Here is a 20,388-nt window from a genome sequence, read left to right on the forward strand (position 1 = left end):
TGTTAAACTCATGTCGACCTTTTGACCTGTCGACCTAGAACATGTCAACCTAGAAACCCTGTCGACCAAGAATCTCTGTTGACCTAGTTACTGTCGACCAATACTGGTCAACCTAGAAACTGTCGACCTAAGTGTGGTCGACCTTCCATACCACACCCCTTTAGAACGTCAGACAACTAGAAAAAAAAGGTCCACAAGTAGTTGAATATATCAGTACATAGCTCCACCTAGTGTATGTTTGGAGAACTACACAATATGATGATTGAGAATAAACTTGCTTCACTAATTTTCTTCTCTTTGTACATTATCCACATTATGGGGATGTTTCTAAGTAGCAGTAATACCTTTTTAATTAATACTGAGACACCCGCTTGCAGTGTTTTGCAGTGGTGCAGTTTTATCTTGGTGCGTCTCTAGATGCACCATGGCAGGTGTAGTTTCTCCATCTGAGCATGGCCTCTGGTGTGAGAAGTTGTGCATCTCTGGACACAGCAGCTTACAGCACCACGCCCACATCTGTTTATCCACACCCTTGCGATCTCCCAGGAATGCCCCCTGGATGCCACTGACCGGGTATCCAATTCTGTTCTACATCTCTGAGTGCTAACTATCAGGACACATGTGCAGAATGAACACATAAGCCAGCTGTGATCTACATCCACACAGTGTGCGGCTCCTAATCAGGCCTTACATTACTTTTTTTCTTTTTTTGGTACTGCGTATGTGTGTAAGTATAGTCTACGCCAGTGTCGGACCAATTTTGATTGCAGACCATGCCTTGATATGGTTCTACTTTTGTTTAAACATGGGTATCTTAAAACTATGGAGATTTGGCGGTAAGTGCAATAGCCTGCGAGATGCAGGCATCAGCGTATTTCCAGCAAGTCTGCCTGATGAACTTGTTTTTTCCATTTCAATTACTGCTATTTTAAAACCTATGGAAGACTCACCGACATTGCGCCAGGCCAGCAGGTAATGCACAATAAGGACACAGACAAATACGTCACATTTATATTTCAATTGCTACCATGCCGGCCAGCTTTTCTCTTACATGCCGTGCTCTTGCCTACTAACTTTTCTCTAATGCTACCTGGACAATATTCACATTTTCATGACCACTCCACTGTAAGGCTCTGTAATCTACAGCATCTACACCAGCTTCTTCTATTTGTAGACTGAGCCAATCACCAGGCCCAGGATGCTGTTCAGCAGTCAGCTGACTGAAAGACCAATTGAAAGTCACCAAAATGAAGAGAACATAGAGGCATGATCTCTCCTAGCATCACAATGCCCATGGTTGAGGTGCTCTCAGCAGCAAAGGGTTGACCTCTGCTGTTCTGAAGGGCAAGCAGGGACTTGGAGGTATCTGAAAAGGGAACAGAGTAGAGGTATGTGGTTAAAGTGGCAGTAGTATTGAGAGTGCTGAAGGGTTAGTATTCTGAGGTTTGTACGGATGTAGCAGAGCAGAGATTAGAGGGGAGAGCGGTAGCAGGATGGGGAGTGCTGGAGGGTGAACGAGGACTGGAGTTATCATCAGAAGGGACAGCTGGGTGAAGGTGAGTGGGTTAAACTGGCAGCAGGATGAGGCGTGAGGGAGGGTGAAAGGGGACTGGAGTTGTCTGGAGAGCAGAGCAGAGATCAGTGGGTTATTGCTGCAATGGGATAGAGAGTGATGGAGGGTGGGCAGAACTGGAGGTATCTGTGGCAAGAGTAACGGTGAGTGGGTTGAAGTGGCAGTGGGATGAGAGTGCTGGAGAGTGAGTTCCAAGTCTGTCTGCAGAGACAAGAGGGTTAAAGTGACCGTAAGATGAAGAGTGCAGTAGTGTTACCAAGCAGCAGCAAGCAGAGCATTACATACCCCTTGTAGTTGACTGTCTTAATCTTTTTATTTAGTTATTTTATTTTAATTAAGGTATGTTTATTGAGGTTTAGTTACATAAAACAAGTAAGAAAAAAATAAAATTAAAAACATCAAACATGAGAAATTACTGATGCAAGGGACAAAGTGGAAATTCAGTGTCAGGAATCGACTTACCACAGCTGCATCTGTCCGTCGGTGCGGTCCCCGTCCGGGGTCTCTACGTCTCGCTGTCACTGGTCGCCTTGTCGCCGGACGTCATCTTGGGCCTAGGAACACTCCTGTTGTCAGCGGGCGTGCATGGGGCGTTCCCGCCGGGCCGCGGCATGGGCGCCACCATGACAGTTTCCATCGGACTGCCGCATCGGCCAATCCGGAGCTTGGCCGCACCTCCTCATTCACTTCCCACCAATACCTACAGACCGGGGGGTACATTAGGAGCAGCAGGGTGAGTCAGTCCTTGTCCTGGACTTCGTGTCACTCCTATGACCGGTTTCTCTGGCTCCGTTCTCCAGTTCCTCCGTTTACCTGCTTTGCCTCCCAGTTTGATCCTGTACTACCATGGAACCACAAGCACCAGCAACCCTTGTACCTGAGATCAAGCTTCACACCTTAACCAGCTACAGTGTGCTCCAGCCCTCTGCAGTAGAGACTCTCCTCCAGGTGCATTTCGTCATCTACACCTGTTCATCAGCCTGCAAGCTGCCAGTGTTATTCAAACTGCACTGAGAACTTTAACACTTGTCTCCTGCAATTGCTACCAGGCTTGCTATTCCCACCATCATCTCTGCTGGCTCCACGGCCCAACAACTATCGGTTCCTATACCGACACATCGATCCCCTGATCGATTGAACTTACCATACAGACTTTGCCATAGACTCTCAGCTTCCACGCTGCATATTCACAATTGCATTTGTTATTGTTATTATCAAGTATTCCTGCTGCCATATTGTTTAAACCTACTGTTTAATAAACAACGTTGCGCACATGCGCGGGAATCCAATCCGGCATCCTCACTTCTTCCATCCTACCTCCACTGACCCACTAGCACCCCCTCCGGGAACACAAACTAAACAGAACCTGACATTCAGATTACAAGTAAAAAAAATAGTAAAGAACAAGACTGGTTTTCTACATTAGCAATGTAAGAAACTGGAATATCCAGTGGGCCTACTTTAAGATCAGCAATAGCATCAGTGTTAAAGGGCCATATTGGGGGAATAGCGGTGGATTTGTGACAGGAAGCGCCTGCAGGCATAACAAGAGTTACAGCAATGGGGAATCCAACCAAAGAGCCCAGGTGCGCTCAAAATTTACGACTGGTATATATAAATTTCTTGTGGATGACAGTGTTATTTACCAGAACAATCCATTCATTAAAAACAGGATCTTGAGGTGCCATCCAAACCCTTGTGAATAGAGATGTGCACCGGACATTTTTAGGGTTTTGTGTTTTGGTTTTGGATTTGGTTCCGCGTAGTGATGAGCGGGTTCGGTTTCTCGGAAACCGAACCCCCCCGAACTTCACGCTTTTTACACGGGTCCGAGGCAGACTCGGATCTTCCCGCCTTGCTCGGTTAACCCGAGCGCGCCCGAACGTCATCATCCCGCTGTCGGATTCTCGCAAGGCTCGGATTCTATCGCGAGACTCGGATTCTATATAAGGAGCCGCGCGTCGCCGCCATTTTCACACGTGCATTGAGATTGATAGGGAGAGGACGTGGCTGGCGTCCTCTCCGTTTAGAGTAGACTAGAGAGTAGTAGAGACACTTGATTTACTAATTTTGGGGAGCATATTAGGAGTACTACTTGCTGATAGTGTGACCAGTGACCACCAGTTTAATTAATCCGTTCTCTGCCTGAAAAAAAACGATACACAGTGTGACACAGTCACATACCATATCTGTGCTCAGCCTCAGTGTGCTGCATCATCTATGTAATACTGTATATCTGACTGTGCTGAGTGCTCACTGCTCACACAGCTTAATTGTGGGGGAGACTGGGGAGCAGTTATAGCAGGAGTACATATTTTAACAGTGCACACTTTTGCTGCCAGAGTGCCACTGCCAGTGTGACTGACCAGTGACCACTGACCACCAGTATATTGTGATTGTCTGCCTGAAAAAGTTAAACACTCGTCGTGTGGTGTTTTTATTCTATAAACGCATTCTGCTGACAGTGTCCAGCAGGTCCGTCATTATATAATATATACCTGTCCGGCTGCAGTAGTGATATATATATATTTTTTATATCATTATCATCCAGTCTATATTAGCACTGCAGCAGACGCAGTACGGTAGTCCACGGCTGTAGCTACCTCTGTGTCGGCAGTCGCTCGTCCATCCATAATTGTATACCACCTACCCGTGGTGTTTTTTTTTTTTCTATCTTCTTGATACTAGTAGCTTACTTTAGGAGTCTGCAGTGCTGAGCTGACAGTGTCCAGCAGGTCCGTCATTATATAATATATACCTGTCCGGCTGCAGTAGTGATATATATATATTTTTTATATCATTATCATCCAGTCTATATTAGCAGCAGATGCAGTACGGTAGTCCACGGCTGTAGCTACCTCTGTGTCGGCAGTCGCTCGTCCATCCATAATTGTATACCACCTACCTGTGGTGTTTTTTTTTTCTATCTTCTTGATAGTACTAGTAGCTTACTTTAGGAGTCTGCAGTGCTGAGCTGACAGTGTCCAGCAGGTCCGTCATTATATAATATATACCTGTCCGGCTGCAGTAGTGATATATATATATTTTATATCTCATTATCATCCAGTCTATATTAGCAGCAGACGCAGTACGGTAGTCCACGGCTGTAGCTACCTCTGTGTCGGCAGTCGCTCGTCCATCCATAATTGTATACCACCTACCCGTGGTGTTTTTTTTTTTTTTCTATCTTCTTGATACTAGTAGCTTACTTTAGGAGTCTGCAGTGCTGAGCTGACAGTGTCCAGCAGGTCCGTCATTATATAATATATACCTGTCCGGCTGCAGTAGTTTTATATATATATATATATTTTTTATATCATTATCATCCAGTCTATATTAGCAGCAGACGCAGTACGGTAGTCCACGGCTGTAGCTACCTCTGTGTCGGCAGTCGCTCGTCCATCCATAATTGTATACCACCTACCTGTTGTGTTTGTTTTTTTTCTATCTTCTTGATACTAGTAGCTTACTTTAGGAGTCTGCAGTGCTGACAGTGTCCAGCAGGTCCGTCATTATATAATATATACCTGTCCGGCTGCAGTAGTGATATATATATATTTTTTATATCATTATCAATCATCCAGTCTATATTAGCAGCAGACGCAGTACGGTAGTCCACGGCTGTAGCTACCTCTGTGTCGGCAGTCGCTCGTCCATCCATAAGTATACTAGTATCCATCCATCTCCATTGTTTACCTGAGGTGCCTTTTAGTTGTGCCTATTAAAATATGGAGAACAAAAATGTTGAGGTTCCAAAGATAGGGAAAGATCAAGATCGACTTCCACCTCGTGCTGAAGCTGCTGCCACTAGTCATGGCCGAGACGATGAAATGCCAGCAACGTCGTCTGCCAAGGCCGATACCCAATGTCATAGTACAGAGCATGTAAAATCCAAAACACCAAATATCAGTAAAAAAAGGACTCAAAAATCTAAAATAAAATTGTCAGAGGAGAAGCGTAAACTTGCCAATATGCCATTTACCACACGGAGTGGCAAGGAACGGCTGAGGCCCTGGCCTATGTTCATGGCTAGTGGTTCAGCTTCACATGAGGATGGAAGCACTCAGCCTCTCGCTAGAAAAATGAAAAGACTCAAGCTGGCAAAAGCACAGCAAAGAACTGTGCGTTCTTCGAAATCACAAATCCACAAGGAGAGTCCAATTGTGTCGTTTGCGATGCCTGACCTTCCCAACACTGGACGTGAAGAGCATGCGCCTTCCACCATTTGCACGCCCCCTGCAAATGCTGGAAGGAGCACCCGCAGTCAAGTTCCTGATAGTCAGATTGAAGATGTCAGTGTTGAAGTACACCAGGATGAGGAGGATATGGGTGTTGCTGGCGCTGAGGAGGAAATTGACCAGGAGGATTCTGATGGTGAGGTGGTTTGTTTAAGTCAGGCACCCGGGGAGACACCTGTTGTCCGTGGGAGGAATAGGGCCATTGACATGCCTGGTGAAAATACCAAAAAAAATCAGCTCTTCGGTGTGGAAGTATTTCAACAGAAATGCGGACAACATTTGTCAAGTCGTGTGTTGCCTTTGTCAAGCTGTAATAAGTAGGGGTAAGGACGTTAACCACCTCGGAACATCCTCCCTTATACGTCACCTGCAGCGCATTCATCATAAGTCAGTGACAAGTTCAAAAACTTTGGGTGACAGCGGAAGCAGTCCACTGACCAGTAAATCCCTTCCTCTTGTAACCAAGCTCACGCAAACCACCCCACCAACTCCCTCAGTGTCAATTTCCTCCTTCCCCAGGAATGCCAATAGTCCTGCAGGCCATGTCACTGGCAATTCTGACGAGTCCTCTCCTGCCTGGGATTCCTCCGATGCATCCTTGCGTGTAACGCCTACTGCTGCTGGCGCTGCTGTTGTTGCTGCTGGGAGTCGATGGTCATCCCAGAGGGGAAGTCGTACTCGTAAGACCACTTTTACTACTTCCACCAAGCAATTGACTGTCAAACAGTCCTTTGCGAGGAAGATGAAATATCACAGCAGTCATCCTGCTGCAAAGCGGATAACTGAGGCCTTGGCATCCTGGGCGGTGAGAAACGTGGTTCCGGTATCCATCATTACTGCAGAGCTAACTAGAGACTTGTTGGAGGTACTGTGTCCCCGGTACCAAATACCATCTAGGTTCCATTTCGCTAGGCAGGCGATACCGAAAATGTACACAGACCTCAGAAAAAGACTCACCAGTGTCCTAAAAAATGCAGTTGTACCCAATGTCCACTTAACCACGGACATGTGGACAAGTGGAGCAGGGCAGGCTCAGGACTATATGAGTGTGACAGCCCACTGGGTAGATGTATGGACTCCCGCCGCAAGAACAGCAGCGGCGGCACCAGTAGCAGCATCTCGCAAACGCCAACTCTTTCCTAGGCAGGCTACGCTTTGTATCACCGCTTTCCAGAATACGCACACAGCTAAAAACCTCTTACGGCAACTGAGGAAGATCATCGCAGAATGGCTTACCCCAATTGGACTCTCCTGTGGATTTGTGGCATCGGACAACGCCAGCAATATTGTGTGTGCATTAAATCTGGGCAAATTCCAGCACGTCCCATATTTTGCACATACCTTGAATTTGGTGGTGCAGAATTATTTAAAAAAACGAGAGGGGCGTGCAAGATATGCTGTCGGTGGCCAGAAGAATTGCGGGACACTTTCGGCGTACAGGCACCACGTACAGAAGACTGGAGCACCACCAAAAACGCCTGAACCTGCCCTGCCATCATCTGAAGCAAGAAGTGGTAACGAGGTGGAATTCAACCCTCTATATGCTTCAGAGGTTGGAGGAGCAGCTAAAGGCCATTCAAGCCTATACAACTGAGCACGATATAGGAGGTGGAATGCACCTGTCTCAAGCGCAGTGGAGAATGATTTCAACGTTGTGCAAGGTTCTGCAACCTTTTGAACTTGCCACACGTGAAGTCAGTTCAGACACTGCCAGCCTGAGTCAGGTCATTCCCCTCATCAGGCTTTTGCAGAAGAAGCTGGAGACATTGAAGGAGGAGCTAACACAGAGCGATTCCGCTAGGCATGTGGGACTTGTGGATGGAGCCCTTAATTCGCTTAACAAGGATTCACGGGTGGTCAATCTGTTGAAATCAGAACACCTCATTTTGGCCACCGTGCTCGATCCTAGATTTAAAACCTACCTTGGATCTCTCTTTCCGGCAGACACAAGTCTGCTGGGGTTCAAAGAACTGCTGGTGACAAAATTGTCAAGTCAAGCGGAACGCGACCTGTCAACATCTCCTCCTTCACATTCTCCCGCAACTGGGGGTGCGAGGAAAAGGCTCAGAATTCCGAGCCCACCCGCTGGCGGTGATGCAGGGCAGTCTGGAGCGACTGCTGATGCTGACATCTGGTCCGGACTGAAGGACCTGACAACGATTACGGACATGTCGTCTACTGTCACTGCATATGATTCTCTCCCCATTGAAAGAATGGTGGAGGATTATATGAGTGACCGCATCCAAGTAGGCACGTCAGACAGTCCGTACTTATACTGGCTTTATTCTACCTAAGTTGCCCTCCCACAAGTGTGTACTCCGAAAGAGTGTTTAGTGCCGCCGCTCACCTTGTCAGCAATCGGCGTACGAGGTTACATCCAGAAAATGTGGAGAAGATGATGTTCATTAAAATGAATTATAATCAATTCCTCCGTGGAGACATTGACCAGCAGCAATTGCCTCCACAAAGTACACAGGGAGCTGAGATGGTGGATTCCAGTGGGGACGAATTGATAATCTGTGAGGAGGGGGATGTACACAGTGATATATCGGAGGATGATGATGAGGTGGACATCTTGCCTCTGTAGAGCCAGTTTGTGCAAGGAGAGATTAATTGCTTCTTTTTTGGTGGGGGTCCAAACCAACCCGTCATTTCAGTCACAGTCGTGTGGCAGACCCTGTCACTGAAATGATGGGTTGGTTAAAGTGTGCATGTCCTGTTTATACAACATAAGGGTGGGTGGGAGGGCCCAAGGACAATTCCATCTTGCACCTCTTTTTTCTTTCATTTTTCTTTGCGTCATGTGCTGTTTGGGGGGTGTTTTTTGGAAGGGCCATCCTGCGTGACACTGCAGTGACACTCCTAGATGGGCCAGGTGTTTGTGTCGGCCACTAGGGTCGCTTAGCTTACTCACACAGCTACCTCATTGCGCCTCTTTTTTTCTTTGCGTCATGTGCTGTTTGGGGAGTGTTTTTTGGAAGGGCCATCCTGCGTGACACTGCAGTGCCACTCCTAGATGGGCCAGGTGTTTGTGTCGGCCACTAGGGTCGCTTAGCTTACTCACACAGCTACCTCATTGCGCCTCTTTTTTTCTTTGCGTCATGTGCTGTTTGGGGAGTGTTTTTTGGAAGGGCCATCCTGCGTGACACTGCAGTGCCACTCCTAGATGGGCCAGGTGTTTGTGTCGGCCACTAGGGTCGCTTAGCTTACTCACACAGCTACCTCATTGCGCCTCTTTTTTTCTTTGCGTCATGTGCTGTTTGGGGAGTGTTTTTTGGAAGGGCCATCCTGCGTGACACTGCAGTGCCACTCCTAGATGGGCCAGGTGTTTGTGTCGGCCACTAGGGTCGCTTAGCTTACTCACACAGCTACCTCATTGCGCCTCTTTTTTTTCTTTGCGTCATGTGCTGTTTGGGGAGTGTTTTTTGGAAGGGCCATCCTGCGTGACACTGCAGTGCCACTCCTAGATGGGCCAGGTGTTTGTGTCGGCCACTAGGGTCGCTTAGCTTACTCACACAGCTACCTCATTGCGCCTCTTTTTTTCTTTGCGTCATGTTCTGTTTGGGGAGTGTTTTTTGGAAGGGCCATCCTGCGTGACACTGCAGTGCCACTCCTAGATGGGCCAGGTGTTTGTGTCGGCCACTTGGGTCGCTTAGCTTAGCCATCCAGCGACCTCGGTGCAAATTTTAGGACTAAAAATAATATTGTGAGGTGTGAGGTGTTCAGAATAGACTGAAAATGAGTGGAAATTATGGTTATTGAGGTTAATAATACTTTGGGATCAAAATGACCCCCAAATTCTATGATTTAAGCTGTTTTTTAGGGTTTTTTGAAAAAAACACCCGAATCCAAAACACACCCGAATCCGACAAAAAAAATTCGGTGAGGTTTTGCCAAAACGCGTTCGAACCCAAAACACGGCCGCGGAACCCAACCCAAAACCAAAACACAAAACCCGAAAAATTTCCGGTGCTCATCACTAGTTCCGCGGCAGTGTTTTGGATTCGGATGCGTTTTGGCAAAACCTCCCTTAAATTTTTTTGTCGGATTCAGGTGTGTTTTGGATTCGAGTGTTTTTAAAAAAAAAAACCCCATCAAAAACAGCTTAAATCATAGAATTTGGGGGTAATTTTGATCCTATGGTATTATTAACCTCAATAACCATAATTTCCACTCATTTTCAGTCTATTCTGAACACCTCACAATATTATTTTTAGTCCTAAAATTTGCACCGAGGTCGCTGGATGACTAAGCTAAGCGACCCAAGAGGGCGGCACAAACACCTGGCCCATCTAGGAGTGGCACTGCAGTGTCAGACAGGATGGCACTTAAAAAAATAGTCCCCAAACAGCACATGATGCAAAGAAAAGAGAAAAAGAGGTGCACTGTGGTCGCTGGAGGGCTAAGCTAAGCGACACAAACACCTCAATATCACAGGAATTATTCGTTCTAATCAATGGTATTATTGGTCCAAATCACTGGAATTATTCGTTCTAATCAATGGTATTATTGGTCCAAATCACTGGAAGAAAATGACAAAATCACTGGAATTAAATGGCAGTAATATCGAGAATTATATCAAATGGCAGTACCACTGGACATATACGGAAGTGTCAGACAGGATGTCACTTAAAAAAATAGTCCCCAAACAGCACATGATGCAAAGAAAAGAGAAAAAGAGGTGCACTGTGGTCGCTGGATGGCTAAGCTAAGCGTCACAAACACCTCAATATCACAGGAATTATTCGTTCTAATCATGGTATTATTGGTCCAAATCACTGGAAGAAAATGACAAAATCACAGGAATTATTTGTTCTAAACCAGGGGTGTCCAACCTTTTACCTTCCCTGGGCCACATTAGAAGATGAAAATTTGGTTTGGGCCGCACATAAAATAAAACAACAGTAACGATACCTGATCATCCAAAAAAACCATAGAAAACATAGTTAACATATTAAACTTACTTGTAGCTGTGCCCCTGTAGCTGCATCCCTTGTAGTTGTGCCCCTGTAGCTGCGCCCCTTGTAGCTGTGCCACTATAGCTGCGCCCCTTGTAGTTGTGCCCCTGTAGCTGCGCCCCTTGTACTGTGCCCCTTGTAGTTGTGCCCCTGTAGCTGCGCCCCTTGTACTGTGCCCCTTGTAGTTGTACCCCTTGTAGTTGTGCCCCTGTAGCTGCGCTCCTTGTACTGTGCCCCTAGTAGCTGTGCCCCTGTAGCTGCGTCCCTTGTAGTTGTGCCCCTGTAGCTGCGCCCCTTGTAGCTGTGCCACTATAGCTGCGCCCCTTGTAGTTGTGCCCCTGTAGCTGCCCCCTTGTACTGTGCCCCTTGTAGCTGCCCCCTTGTACTGTGCCCCTTGTAGTTGTGCCCCTGTAGCTGTGCCCCTTGTACTGTGCCCCTTGTAGTTGTGCCCCTGTAGCTGTGCCCCTTATAGTTGTGCCCATGTAGCTGCCCCCTTGTACTGTGCCCCTTGTAGCTGCCCCCTTGTACTGCGCCCCTTGTAGTTGTGCCCCTGTAGCTGCCCCCTTGTACTGTGCCCCTTGTAGTTGTGGCCCTGTAGCTGCCCCCTTGTACTGTGCCCCTTGTAGCTGCCCCTTGTACTGTGCCCCTTGTAGTTGTGGCCCTGTAGCTGCCCCCTTGTACTGTGCCCCTTGTAGCTGCCCCCTTGTACTGCGCCCCTTGTAGTTGTGCCCCTGTAGCTGCCCCCTTGTACTGTACCCCTTGTAGCTGCCCCCTTGTACTGTGCCCCTTGTAGCTGCCCCCTTGTACTGTGCCCCTTGTAGTTGTGCCCCTGTAGCTGTGCCCCTTGTACTGTGCCCCTTGTACTGTGCCCCTTCTAGTTGTGCCCCTTGTAGTTGTGGCCCTGTAGCTGCCCCCTTGTACTGTGCCCCTGTAGCTGTGCCCCTTGTACTGTGCCCCTTGTAGTTGTGACCCTGTAGCTGCCCCCTTGTACTGTGCCCCTTGAAGTTGTGGCCCTGTAGCTGCACCCTTGTACTGTGCCCCTTGTAGCTGCCCCCTTGTACTGTGCCCCTTGTAGTTGTGGCCCTGTAGCTGCCCCCTTGTACAGTGCCCCTTGTAGCTGCCCCCTTGTACTGTGCCCCTTGTAGTTGTGGCCCTGTAGCTGCCCCTTGTACTGTGCCCCTTGTAGCTGCCCCCTTGTACTGTGCCCCTTGTAGTTGTGGCCCTGTAGCTGCCCCCTTGTACTGTGCCCCTTGTAGCTGCGCCCTTGTACTGTGCCCCTTGTAGCTGCCCCCTTGTACTGTGCTCCTTGTAGTTGTGGCCCTGTAGCTGCCCCTTTGTACTGTGCCCCTTGTAGCTGCCCCCTTGTACTGTGCCCCTGTAGCTGTGCCCATTGTACTGTGCCCCTTCTAGTTGTGCCCCTTGTAGTTGTGGCCCTGTAGCTGCCCCCTTGTACTGTGCCCCTTGTAGTTGTGCCCCTGTAGCTGTGCCCTTGTACTGTGCCCCTTCTAGTTGTGCCCCTTGTAGTTGTGGCCCTGTAGCTGCCCCCTTGTACTGTGCCCCTTGTAGTTGTGCCCCTGTAGCTGTGCCCCTTGTACTGTGCCCCTTGTAGTTGTGCCCCTTGTAGTTGTGGCCCTGTAGCTGTCCCCTTGTACTGTGCCCCTTGTAGTTGTGGCCCTGTAGCTGCCCCCTTGTACTGTGCCCCTTGTAGTTGTGGCCCTGTAGCTGCCCCCTTGTACTGTGCCCCTTGTAGCTGCCCCCTTGTACTGTGCCCCTTGTAGTTGTGGCCCTGTAGCTGCCCCCTTGTACTGTGCCCCTTGTAGCTGCCCCCTTGTACTGTGCCCCTTGTAGTTGTGGCCCTGTAGCTGCCCCCTTGTACTGTGCCCCTTGTAGCTGCGCCCTTGTACTGTGCCCCTTGTAGCTGTAAAAAAACACACACACACGCACAGACACATACTTACCGCTCCTGCAGCGCTGCCTCCGTCTCCGTCCGCCGCTCCACGTGTTCTTGTACAACCAACTTCTCCGCTGGGCTCCTCTACTCTCGCGCTGCTCAGTCACGTGTGCCGCTATGCAGCGGAGGAGGGCTACACTATGACTGACAGCGGAGAGGGCGTGAGCTGGTGCTGGTCCCAGCAGCAGCAATCCAATCAGGATGTGCTGACAGCCTGCTGGGGCCGGCTCAGCCTCACATGTGGTGTCCGTACTCAAAAAAAAAAAAAAAACCTCTGCTGCAGCGCTGCTCCTGGGCCGCATTACTAGCCGACTTGGGCCGCATGCGGCCCGCGGGTTGGACAAGCCTGTTCTAAACAATGGTATTATTGGTCCAAATCACTGGAAGAAAATGCCAAAATCACTGGATTTATTTGGCAAGATCACTGTAATTAATAATTATAAATCACTGATGTTAATTGGTAAAATCTCGCTATCGCCTGCCTAGTGAAGTGGAATCTAGATGGGATTTTGTACCGGGGACACAATAACTTCATCAATTGTCTAAATACCAATGCACTAATGGCGGAAAACGGGCGCACGTCTAACAGCGCACTGATTATACTGATCAGTGATTATACTGATTACTGATTATACTGAGCACTAATTTTACTGAGCACTGATTATACTGATCACTGATTTTACTGAGCACTGATTTTACTGAGCACTGATTATACTGATCACTGATGATACTATGGAGAACTGACACTGAGCAGCGAGAACAGCACTGGACTATTGTACTGACTGTAGACTATTGTACTGTAGTATACGGGTCACCACAATGCAGCACTGACACTGAGCACAGATATTAAGCACTGATCAGGATACTAGAAGTGACACAGTGCAGCAAGATAACGCTATGGCCTACTGTACTGTACTACTACATATTGGGGGTCACCACAATACAGCACTGTACTACTATATACTGGTCACCACAATGCAGCACAGATATTGAGCACTGATCAGGATACTAGAAGTGACACAGAGCAGCAAGATACAGCAATGGCCTACTGTACTGTACTACTATATACTGGTGGTCACCACAATGCAGCACTGTACTACTATATACTGGTGGTCACCACAATGCAGCACAGATATTGAGCACTGATCAGGATACTAGAACTGAGTCTGACACGGAGCTGCAAGATACAGCAATGGCCTACTGTACTACTATATACTGGTGGTCACCACAATGCAGCACTGTACTACTATATACTGGTGGTCACTACAATGCAGCACAGATATTGAACACTGATCAGGATACTAGAACTGAGTCTGACACAGCTGCAAGATACAGCAATGGCCTACTGTACTGTACTACTATATACTGGTGGTCACCACAATGCAGCACTGTACTACTATATACTGGTGGTCACCACAATGCAGCACAGATATTGAGCACTGATCAGGATACTAGAAGTGACACAGAGCAGCATGATACAGCAATGGCCTACTGTACTGTACTACTATATACTGGTGGTCACCACAATGCAGCACTGTACTACTATATACTGGTGGTCACCACTATGCAGCACAGATATTGAGCACTGATCAGGATACTAGAAGTGACACAGAGCAGCAAGATACAGCAATGGCCTACTGTACTGTACTACTATATACTGGTGGTCACCACAATGCAGCACTGTACTACTATATACTGGTCACAACAATGCAGCACAGATTGAGCACTGATCAGGATACTAGAACTGAGTCTGACATGGAGCTGCAAGATACAGCAATGGCCTACTGTACTGTACTACTATATACTGGTGGTCACCACAATGCAGCACACTGAGCACAGATATTGAGCTTTTCAGGCAGAGGTGGTCATTCCGAGTTGTTCGCTCGCAAGCTGCTTTTAGCAGCATTGCACACGCTAAGCTGCCGTCTACTGGGAGTGAATCTTAGCTTCTCAAAATTGCGAACGAAAGATTAGCAAAATTGTGAATAGACACTTATTAGCAGTTTCTGAGTAGCTTCAAACTTACTCGGCATCTGCGATCAGTTCAGTGCTTGTCGTTCCTGGTTTGACGTCATAAACACACCCAGCGTTCGCCCAGACACTCCTCCGTTTCTCCAGCCACTCCCGCGTTTTTCCCAGAAACGGTAGCGTTTTTTCACACACTCCCATAAAACGGCCTGTTTCCGCCCAGAAACACCCACTTCCTGTCAATCACACTACGATCACCAGAACGAAGAAAAAACCTCGTAATGACGTGAGTAAAATACCTAACTACATAGCAAATTTACTTGGCGCAGTCGCAGTGCGAACATTGCGCATGCGCAGTTAGCGGAAAATCACTGCGATGCTAAGAAAAATACAGAGCGAACAACTCGGAATGACCCCCAGAGAACGTAGCCACGTCCTCTCTGCTCAATCTACAATGCACGAGTGAAAATGGCGGCAACGCGCGGTTCTTTATATGGAATACGAATCTCGCGAGAATCCGACAGCGGGATTATGACGTTCGGCCTCGTTCGGGTTAACCAAGCAAGGCAGGAAAAATGGAGGCTGCCTCGGACCCGTGAAAACCACGTGAAGTTCTGGGGGGTTCGGATCTCGACGAACCGAACCCGCTCATCTCTACTTGTGATGCACACCGTCACCAAAGTTAGAGTATTGAGCACATATCATTATTTATTTATTTATTAACAGTTTCTTATATAGCGCAGCAAATTCCGTTGCGCTTTACAATTGGAAATAACAATGATATAACAAACTGGGTAATAACAAACAGTCATAGAGGTAGGAAGGCCCTGCTCGCAAGCTTACAATCTATAGGGAAATAGGCATGTATACACAAGGAAAGGTGCTATCTGTTACATAGTTGTCCGCCAGATTGCAAAGGTTCTTGGTGGGCTGTATGATATGGTCATACAGCAATGATGAACCGGGTTCGAGAGGAAGGGAAAGTGAAGAAAGAGAAGACATGTGAGGATATTTGTGGACTGTGTAGAGTGGATGCAATTTGATAGGAAGGTTTATGAAAGTTATGTGGGCGGTTCTGGAATTTGATATGCTTGCCTAAAGAGGTGAGTTTTCAGGGAACGCTTGAAGGTTTGGAGACTAGAGGAGAGTATTATTGTGCATGGTAGGGCATTCCACAGAGCGGGTGCAGCCCGATGAAAGTCCTGCAATCGTGAGTGGGAGCGAGTAATGAGTGTGGATGAGAGACGCAGGTCTTGTGAAGAGCGAAGAGGTCGGGTTGGGAGATATTTTGAGATAAGCGAAGTGATGTACGTTGGTGTAGTTCGGTTAATGGCCTTGTGTGTGAGTAAAAGTATTTTATATTGAATGCGGTAGAATACAGGTAACCAATGAAAAGACTGACAGAGTGGATCTGCAGACTATGAACGACTAGCAAGGAAGATTAGCCTCGCCGCTGCATTCAGAATGGATTGTAGTGGTGAGAGTCTCATTTTGGGAAGACCAGTTAGGAGACTATTGCAATAATCAATGCGGGAGTGTCACGTCTGAGGATTCTTGTGGATCCGGATTTGGGAAAGATGATTCTGGTGCACTTGGATCTCTGAATAACAAACGAGCGGTACAGATGAAGGTCTTGCGCATTTATTACTTGGAGTAGTTTAACAGGGTTCGCCAAAGACAGTTGAATAGAGATACGACTGTAGGTTAGCGGGTGGCTGAGGATACCGGAACCGTGAGCCAGTACTTTAAAGGAGGATTCCGAAGGCTGGTTACTGCTGCGTCCAGAACAGGTAGCTACGTAGGACACGGGAACAGAGTCGGCAGTCTGCGTAAGGCTATATCAGGAGGCTTGGTTAATTGGGTAATTTGCTGTAACAAGAACCTGACACTGGAGACGCTGCGGGAGCACAGAGAACTAGCTTCACATATAGCTTCAAAAAGCCTGTCTTGCCCATATCCAAGATGGCCACCGGGAACACAGGCCAGCCTGTTCACAGAAGCCCTGGCTCCACAGCAGCACTGCTAAACCCTGCCGGAGGGACATGCTGCCAGTCTGTGAGCTGCCAACCAGTGCCTCTTCCTGTCCTCCCAGCGCACCCTGCCCGGCGCCAGCAGCCCACACCTCCGCCAGCTGGACCTCTCCAAAGGGACCGGACAGGTAAGAGCCGGCTCCCTTGCACAGTCTCCCGCTGGACCGTGACATTACCCCCCCCCCCTCTTTAGAGTGGCCCCTGGACACAATTTAGGCTTCTCTGGATGTTCAGAATGAAATTTGCGAACTAATGCTGGGGCATGAACATCTGTCATGTACTCCCAGGACCGTTCCTCTGGACCATATCCTTTCCAGTCCAATAGGTACTGTAACCGACCATAACGAATTCGGGAGTCAAGTACCTTTTTAACCTCAAACTCTATTCCACTCTGGGTAAGTACTTTGGGTGGTCGTGGTAACAGTCTCCGAAATTGGTTCAAAACTAAAGGTTTTAGCAAGGAAACATGGAAAGAAGAAGGAATTTTGAGGTAAGGGGGTAGTTTGAGTTTATAAACCACTGGATTAATTATTCCCACAATTGGAAAAGGACCTATAAAGCGGTGGGCAAACTTCATTGAAGGTACTCGTAAGCATAAGTTCCTTGTAGAAAGCCAAACTTGGTCTCCTACCTTGAGACTAGGAATTGTTCTTCGTTTTCTATCAGCCCATTTCTTGTAACGAAGAGAAGGCTTTTGAAGATTGGTATGAACCCGATTCCAAATGTTCAAAAAACGCTTTAGGGAAGTCTCCACTGCTGGTAAGTTGAGTGCCGGTAGACTTTGAAATGCTGGAACTTTAGGATGGGCTCCGTAAACAATGAGGAAGGGTGTAAGCCCAGTAGAAGAATGGTAAGTATTGTTGTGGGCGAACTCAGCCCAAGGTAAATGTTCTACCCAATCATCCTGAGAAGAGGAAAGGTGAATGCGTAGAAAGGTCTCCAAATCTTGATTAACTCATTCCGTGGAACCGTTGGACTGTGGATGATAGGCTGTGGAATACTGCAATTTCATTTGTAAGGCTGTGCAAAGGGATTTCCAGAACTTTGCTACAAATTGCACCCCTCGATCAGACACTATTTCGGTGGGAAGACCGTGAAGCCTGAAAATCTCGGAAGTGAAATGATGAACCAATTCAGACGCTGTTGGTAATTTCTTCAATGGTACAAAGTGGGCCATTTTGGAGAATCGGTCTATCACCACCCAGATTGTAGTGTAGCCTCTAAAAGATGGTAAATCTGTTATGAAGTCCATTGATAAATTGGACCATGGTTGAAAGCGTACAGAAAGAGGCAATAACTTCCCAGCTGGAGGTTGCCGAGAGACCTTGTGTTGGGCGCACTTAACGCAGGAGGAAATGAAGGCTGCCACATCTGCTTTCAGCGTGGGCCACCAATAGGATCTTTGCAGAAATTCCATTGTCTTGTGAACACCTGGATGACCTGAAAATTGGGAAGTGTGAGTCCAAGATATGAGTTTCTTCTGTAGTTGGAGAGTGACAAAAGTTTTCCCTGCAGGCGGTTGTAGACGAGGGGATGCAAAAACTTTTGCATCTAGGACGGGGTGTGTTTGAGGAGGGTCTTCAGATTCAATGGAAGTAGTGGACGGTGAAAGAGCATCTGCTTTTAGATTCTGTGAACCGGGCCGATAAGTCAGGATGAACGAAAAGCGGGAGAAAAACATGGTCCAATGAGGAAGACGTGGACTCAGACATTGTAGATCTTTGAGGAAGGTTAAGTTCCAATGATCTGTATAAATGGTAATAGGGAAGTTAGCTCCTTCCAGGAGGTATCGCCATTCCTCTAGGGCTAGCTTGACTGCCAACAACTCCTGCTCCCCGATAGTGTAGTTCTTCTCGGCGGGGAGAAACTTCTTCGAGAAGTAACCACAAGGATGGAGCTTATGATCTTCATACCTTTGAGAGAGTACCGCTCCTACCGCTTCCGAGGAGGCGTCCACTTCGAGAAAAAAGGGTTTATTTATATCTGGTTGCATTAATACTGGTACTGATATAAATGCTTGTTTAAGCAGATGGAAAGCGGATTCTGCTTCTGGGGACCAATGAGATGGGTCTGCTACTTTTCGAGTAAGAGCGGTGATGGGGGCTACCAAGGTGGAGAATCCTAATAAATTTCCGATAGTAGTTAGTGAACCCTAGAAAACGCTTCACCACTTTAAGAGAGGAAGGTCTTGACCAATTCAATATGGCTTGTACTTTCTCTGGATCCATCTGTAATCTGGAGCCCGGAATTATATACCCTAGAAAGGGAACTGAAACCTGCTCGAAGATGCATTTCTCTAGCTTGCAATACAGATGGTTCTCCAGCAGTCTACGTAGAACCTCTAGGATGTGTCATTGATGTGTTCCAAGGTCTGGGGAAAAGATTAAGATGTCGTCCAGATAGACCACGACAAATTGATATAGATTGTCTTGGAAAATTTTGTTGACGAAAATTTGGAATACGGCAGGGGCGTTACTCAGACCAAATGGCATGACGAGATATTCAAAATGACCATCCCTGGTATTGAACGCGGTCTTCCATTCGTTGCCTGCTCGTATCCTGATCAGATTGTAGGCTCCTCTTAGGTCTAGTTTGGAGAAGATGGTCGCTCCCTTGACTCGATCAAATAATTCGGAAATGAGGGGTAGAGGGTAACGATTTTAACCGTGATGTTGTTCAGGCCCCGGTAATCTATACAAGGTCTTAACCCCCCATCTTTTTCTGGACAAAGAAGAAACCAGCTCCGGCTGGTGAGGTAGATGACCGAATGAACCCTTTGGACAAGTTTTCTTGGATATACTCAGACATAGCCTTAGTTTCAGGAATTAATAAAGGGTAGATCCGACCTCTGGGTGGATCTTTCCCTGGTTTGAGGTCTATAGGACAGTCCCATTTTCTATGGGTTGGCAAGATATCTGCTCCCTGTGTACTGAAGACGTCGGAGAAGGAAGCATACTGTGGCGGAATCTGCGGGGGTGATGTGACAAGGGTTTTATTGAGTGGTTTGATACATGGCAAACAAGAGGTCAAACAAGTCTTCCCCCAGGATAAGATTTGCATGGAGTGCCAATCGATATGCGGGTTATGCCTACTAAACCAAGGGTAACTCAGCACAATTTCATGTGATGCCTTGGGTATAACTAAAAGTTCCAATTGCTCTTTATGAAGAGCACCAATACCAACTGAAATAGGAAGAGTCCATTGAGAAATGACTCCACCAGGAATACGGCTTCCATCAACCGCAGATCACGAAATGGAACGGGACAAATCTCGCACAGGGATCTGAAGCTGCTGAACCAGATGGGCTGTGATGAAATTCTCTGCTGCTCCTGTATCTAAAAGAGAGAGAATGGACTTAGTACCTTGCGAGAGTTCAATAGTGACTGGTAGAGTAGGTTCAGAGGAATTTGGAGACCGAGACAAGACTCCTAACCTGGTGTCTCCTAGCCCAGTTAGGAGCGGGAGTTTCCCGGACGCTGTGGGCATGATGCCACCATGTGTCCCGGTGCCCCACAGTAAAGACACACATTTTCTCGCCGCTGTTTCTGGCGCTCCTCAGGAGTAAGTCGGGCCCGGTTAAGCTGCATGGGTTCATCAGGAGAATCTACTGCTAGCGGAGGGGGTGCCAGAGGTACAGGGCGGAAACGATAGCGATCGCCCTTGCTTTTTT

The 20,388-nt window shown here is 47.6% G+C and overlaps 1 protein-coding gene across 1 annotated transcript in view; it reads left to right on the top strand.

Moving 5' to 3' along the window:
* Positions 1 to 1,282: 1,282 nt before the first annotated feature.
* Positions 1,283 to 20,388, top strand: part of CEP55 (centrosomal protein 55) — a 222,931-nt gene continuing 203,825 nt past the window's right edge. Inside the window, exon 1 of the mRNA XM_063962074.1 lies at positions 1,283 to 1,388. The gene's annotated coding sequence lies outside the window, so the exon portion shown is untranslated. The remainder of the gene's footprint in view (positions 1,389 to 20,388) is intronic.

Source organism: Pseudophryne corroboree, chromosome 3 (genome assembly GCF_028390025.1).
Source record: "Pseudophryne corroboree isolate aPseCor3 chromosome 3, aPseCor3.hap2, whole genome shotgun sequence".
NCBI classification, from domain to species: Eukaryota; Metazoa; Chordata; class Amphibia; order Anura; family Myobatrachidae; genus Pseudophryne; species Pseudophryne corroboree.